This window comes from Neofelis nebulosa, chromosome X, assembly GCF_028018385.1.
Source record: "Neofelis nebulosa isolate mNeoNeb1 chromosome X, mNeoNeb1.pri, whole genome shotgun sequence".
In the NCBI taxonomy this organism is placed as follows: domain Eukaryota; kingdom Metazoa; phylum Chordata; class Mammalia; order Carnivora; family Felidae; genus Neofelis; species Neofelis nebulosa.
In genome coordinates this window covers 42,918,779-42,924,797 of record NC_080800.1, presented here as the reverse complement: position 1 = coordinate 42,924,797, position 6,019 = coordinate 42,918,779, and the positions used below count along the sequence as shown (strand labels likewise).

The window sequence follows — 6,019 nt, the reverse complement described above, 5'->3', positions numbered from 1 at the left end:
TGACGTAGCGCAGGCGGACTGGCGGCTGGGTCCCGCAGCGCGGTTGAAACTGGACGAGGGCTGGTGGCGGCCAAAATGGGTGTGGTGATGATGTTAAATATTGTGAGGGTTTTCTGAGTTAATATTAACTAAGGCGGTCCACAGGAAACACTCAATAAATGTTAGTTATGGATACTCTGCCACGAAAATGGGGGGGGTAGGATGGAAGGATTCTTAGTGGGGGGCAAATAATTGTGATAATAGCATGTAATATGTGACAGGCATTATCGTAAGTCACAATTTTGTGAAGTAGTTCCTATTATTTTTAAATTTTATTTTTTTGAGACAGAGACAGAGCATGAGCAGGGGAGGGGCAGAGAGAGAGGGAGACACAGAATCCGAAGCAGGCTCCAGGCTCTGAGCTGCCAGCACAGAGCCCAACGCGGAGCTCGAACTCACGGACTGTGAGATCATGGCCTGAGCTGAAGTCGGACGCTTCACTGAGCCACCCAGGCGCCCCGAGGTAGTTCCTATTATTAATGTTGCTTCGCAGATAAGGAAACTGAGGTTACACGACTTAGCCATGTGACCTTGAGCAAGTTGCTGAACATCTCTGTGCTTCAGTTTCCTCATCTGGCAAATTATGATAATAGTGCCGGGGGCTGGAATGGACTCAAGGAGGGGAGTTGTTCTTGCACAGCAGTTCTTTCTCCAGCTCCCTCCACTGGGCAACCTCTGCCCCCAAATTCTAATAGAAAGCGTGTGCCTGGGAAGTAGGAGGAGTTCACCCGTGTGCCCCTCCAGCTCCCTCACATGCCTTGTCTAGATGTGTAAATATCAGTCCCGCAGGAGGCCGGTTTGCCCTCCTAATCTCCCTCTCTCATTCTTCACCATTTCCTACCGGGCTGTAGGCTGGGGCTGAAGAGATAAGCCGTCTGGGGTTCAGCATCGCTGACTAACAAACAGATTGACAGCCCCATCACCCAGTAGCCTGGCCCTATGACCATTTTGAAAACCCCAGTTCCACCCTTCTCTTTCCTTCCACTCTTTTCCTACCAGAACATGGGTTTTTTTTGTCCCAGTGGAAGAGGATCAAGTCCTAAGACCTTTAAACCCCTACATACACCAAAGAAAACATTTGATACACTGGGAACATTCTGGGGTTTTGACGCCTGCAGACTAATAGAGTAGGGAACCCTGTAAGACCCATGGCCCATTTTTCTGTATAGTCAGAAGACGGTTCCTGAAGAGCAGAGGTCAGTAAACTTTCTCTGTAAAGGGCCAGATAGATAGTAAATATTCTAGGCTTTGCAGGCCTTATAATGGCCTCTTTGGCATATTCTTTCTTTCCATTTAAAAATGTAGGGATTGGCTGAAGTCTGGCTTTGGCCTGAAGGCTATAGTTTTCTGGTCCTACTGTAGAGTGTCAGTCTTTGATTTCCTTTATCTGGCTGGGATTCTTTTACAGGAGGAGTGCAGAGTTTCCATGCATCCTGAGGAGAGGTACTCCTTTTGTGTGAGGACTGGGATTCATGGACAGGATCAGGTCACTTCTGGTGTTCTACTGGGTCAACCTGTGTTCCTGGACATAGTGAAGACAGGGATTCCTGTAGTTTCTATAGTTTTGTTCCTCTACTGAACCAAGCAGGGGTTTCTCTTTTTCATTTTTTTACGTTTATTTTTGAGAGAGAGAGAGAGAGAGAGAGAGCGCGCAATCAGGGGAGTGGTAGACAGGGAGACACAGAATCAAGCAGGCTGCAGGCTCTGGGCTGTCAGCACAGAGCCTGATGTGAGGCTTGAACCTACGAACTGTGAGATCATGACTGAGCCGAAGTTGGATGCTTAACTGAGTCACCCAGGCGCCCCCAAGCAGGGGTTTCTACAGGACAAGACAGTTGTTTCTGGAGAGCTCCAGACTGGAGGATCCCGTACAAGTTCAGGATGGTACTCCATAAACTGCATTATGACAGTGTCCTACAAAGAGACCAGGTGGTCCAGATCAGGGTCAGCACAGGTGTTTCTGTACAGGTTCAGAGCTGTGTTAATGTAGACCATAGGAACAGGTGTTCGTGTCTAGATTCAATCAAGAAATTGTTATCAATAGGGCTAAATTATGCTAGCTCCTGTAACCCAGAATTTTAGAGGATTAACAAATAAATGTTTATTTCTTGCTCATACAAAGTCCAATGTGAATATTTATTACTGGTCATTCAGGGACTCAGGTAGCTTCCATTTTGTGGCTCTGCTCTCCTCTGAATCCTTGGGGTTCTCACTATTCAACTGGTATATGGGGAAGGAGAGAGAGTGGGGGATTCCATGAGAGGTTGTTATGGGCCAGGCCTGGAAGAGGTGTATATCATTGCCCATAGGCCATTGATCAGAACTCTGTCACATGTCCACATCTAACCATAAAGGAGGTCAGAAAAGTGAATGAGGTTAGGAAGACAGGTTTGATGAGCTAATAGCAGTGCCTGCTACAGGATTCTATAAACCCCAAAGAGCTGCAATGTCCAATGTAGTAGCCACAGTCAGAATAGTGGTTCCTGTACTGAGTGAGGGTGGGACTTCCAGGGAAAGGCCAGGGCTGTCAGAGTCACATCAGGGCTTCCTGTTTGGGGTCAAGAGAGTATTTCCAGAAAGCAAGGCTAGAGGTTCCTATAAAGGATCAGGTCAGAGATTCCTGTCAGTCGAGTTATGGGTTTCTATTGATAGGAAAAGGTTTTCTATAGAGTCCAGTCAGAGGGTTCCGGTATAGTTGTAGGCAAGGCTTCCTGTAGAGGGTCAGGGCTGTGGAGCTAACACATGGTAAGGATAGGAAGCCCTGTACGGTGTGTGTGTGTGTGTTGGGGGGGGGGGGGCTCCTGTGCCAGGTGAGGCTATAGGAACCTGTAGAAGATGAGGTCTGGGCTTGAAGTAGAGGGTCAGGAAAGGATTTTTTTTTTTTTAAGGAAGGGGATTTCTATGTAAGTTCAAGACTAAAGTTCATGTTAAGAGTGGGGACATGGGTTCTTGTGAGATCAGGAATTGTGTAGAGTGACATGGGGGTGGGGGCGCTCATTGTCAACAATGGAGGCAAGAGATCGTATATTCAGTCAGTTCCTGGAGAGGTTGAAGATGGAATTTCTGCAAAGAGAGCCAGGTAGGGGTTCAGAACCAGATTTCATTGGGGCGCCTTTTATTACTAAGCCTAGGTGGCTTAGTCGGTGAAGTGTCCAACTTTGGCTCGGGTCATGATCTCATGGTTTGTGAGTTTGAGCCCGGCATCGGGCTCTCTCCTGTCAGTACAGAGCCTGCTTTGGAGCCTCTGTCCCCCTCTCTCTGTTCCCCTTTCCTACTCATCCTCTTTCTCTCTCAAGAATAAAAATTAAAAAAAAAAAAACCTGTTCAGAACTAGATTTTATTGCGATTGAAGTGTTTCTAAAATGTTATCTGGAGGGCTAGGCTCCAATACAGTGTGAAGACAGAGGTGTCCTGTGCAAGGTCAAGGCAGGATTCCTATAGAGAGGTCGAGGCTAGTGAAGAGGGTCAGGACAGGTGTTTTTGTTTTTTTGGTTTTTTTTTTTCAACGTTTTTAATTTATTTTTGGGACAGAGAGAGACAGAGCATGAACGGGGGAGGGGCAGAGAGAGAGGGAGACACAGAATCGGAAACAGGCTCCAGGCTCCGAGCCATCAGCCCAGAGCCTGACGCGGGGCTCGAACTCGCGGACCGTGAGATCGTGACCTGGCTGAAGTCAGACGCTTAACCAACTGCGCCACCCAGGCGCCCCAGGACAGGTGTTTCTAAAGAGATGGTAAAAGGGCTTCCTTACAGTATGAGTTCACAGATTCCTAACTAGGGTTAAGTCAGAGGTTCCTGTGCCATGGGAGGACGGGGTTTCCTCCTATTCAAGGTGAGGGCTGATATTCCTATCCAGGGTCAGGATGGGTTTCCCGTTGCTAAATAGAGAAAGAATTCCCTTAGAGTATCAGACTAGGGCAGCCATTCTTCTAGGAGGTGAGGACTGGGGCTCCTGAACAAGGTGGGAGCAGGCACATTTCCAGCACAGGTTCTGAAAGGGGTTTCCATTCAAGACAAGGACAGGGGCTCCTACAAGGTGACAGGGCTGAGGTTCTATGGGGTGACCAGGCAGGCAGGAGGCTTTTATAAGGCCAGGGCAGTTCTGGACAGCCCCTGTAATGAGCATAGCCTGCTGTGATTCCGCAGTGGGCTGGCATGGCGACTAGCTTCATAAGTGCTGTTCTAAGGACAACTGCTTACCCCCTACTGTGTTTAGGACATGTGCCCCCCCCCCCCGCCCCCGCTCCTTGCAGCCCTTTTCTCTGGGGTTCTAGGAGAAAGCCATAAAGAGAAGCAGCCCAAAAGCAAATTCAGCTGAGTGGATTGAGGAGTGAGTGATGAGAGGGAGAGAGAGGCCAGTTAAGTGTGAGCAAGACTCACATCAGGGGAAGCGGCCCCATCCAAAATCCACTCCTTAAGCAGTGGTCAGGGGGAGTTACTCCAGTTCTGAGCCTTACTTTTTCATTAGTAAAATGAAAATGTAAAATAAGTATCCTTTCTTTGGAGCATTTTTTTGCAGGCGTTCATGAACTAAAGCAACTGAAGCCTCCCAGCCATTGCCCGACCCACACAAACACTCAGCAAATGGTGCTGCTTGCTGTCAGGAGCTGTTGGGGAGTATGGACACTAAGCCTCAGAGCCTGGCTTTGGCCCCGTGTCACCAGTTGTGTGGCCTCAAACGAGCCACTTAACCTCTCTGGCTTAGGATGCCACCCAACTCAGTGCATGTTCCTATGTAAGGGTTTTCCTTTTTGGAAGAACAGATCCCACTCTGGGCAGAGCCATTCACCCAGGTGAGTAGGTGTGTTAGAGAGGGAGTTGGCACTACGGGGAGCTCCCCCACATATGGGGTCTAAATATTCACCCCCAGATGCTATTTTGTTCTCCTAATCTTCCCTTCTCCTTCTCTTCCATTTCCCACAGAGCTGCAGGCCGAGCTGGGCCGAGAGAGATAAGAGATGAATGACAGGGAAGGCCCATGGACAACCCCATGGTCCTGCACTAGCCATCTGACCTTGCCAGCTACCATTCCAGCCCCAGCCCTCCCCCTTTACTGTCCTGCACATGCCTTTTGTTCTCTGGAAGGGGGTCCATCATTTAGACCAACTGAAACCATACATGTCGATACTTCCATGAACAAGTATACACAGAGCTGCTTACATCGTCAGGCACTCGGAGACACTGTGACATGGCACATACCACATGATATATGCTCACACACACAGAGACTTGCGTAGGAATACTTACCAGCCCCACGGAGATACCCTGCCCTGTGGACCTTCATCATCACATTGTTATGCCACCACACCCCACCACACAGTCTTTGTTCAACATTCCAAAAGTGTTTATCAATCAAGTTCTCTTTTTTTAAGTTTATTTATTTTTGAGAGAGAGAGAGAGAACAAGCTTTGGAGGGGCAGAGAGAGAAGGAGAAAGAGAATCCCTCACTGTCAGCGCAGAGCCCGATTCTGCTGGAACTCATGAACTGTGAGATCATGACCCGAGCCAAAATCAGGAGTCAGACACTTAACTGACTGAGCCACCCAGGCGCCTCTCGATCACGTTCTATGCCCCCTACGTGTGCCATCACACTGTCTCAAAGATCACAGCAGTGCACAGCCACACCAACACAACACCACATGTTTCTTCTGCATTTGCCGTCACACATGCACTTCCACATCCTCTCATGCAGTCACCTGTGCCCTGCCTCTCTCTGTCACCTGGTGTCATGCACACCATATTGCAAAGCCTCACCCCCTTGGTCACACACTGCATCTCATGCCGTGGTGTGTGACCATCTCACAACCCAGAAGCTGTCACACAAAGTTTCCTATACACTATTTACAACTGCACATCATAACGTACCGTCGTGAAGTGTCACATATGTTGCCTCAGCCTCACATGGCCATACATTGTAGCCCTACACTGTCATCAAAGACTCCCAGACAGTGCCATGCACCCTATCTACCATTGCCCTTTA

General features: G+C 48.7%; 1 long non-coding RNA gene across 1 annotated transcript; it reads left to right on the top strand.

The window, feature by feature from the left end:
- Positions 1–46: 46 nt before the first annotated feature.
- On the top strand, positions 47–5,982 carry LOC131501840 (uncharacterized). Its single transcript, XR_009256903.1, has 3 exons — positions 47–3,513; positions 3,756–4,832; positions 4,963–5,982. It is a non-coding gene; the product is annotated as an uncharacterized LOC131501840 (long non-coding RNA).
- Positions 5,983–6,019: the final 37 nt, after the last annotated feature.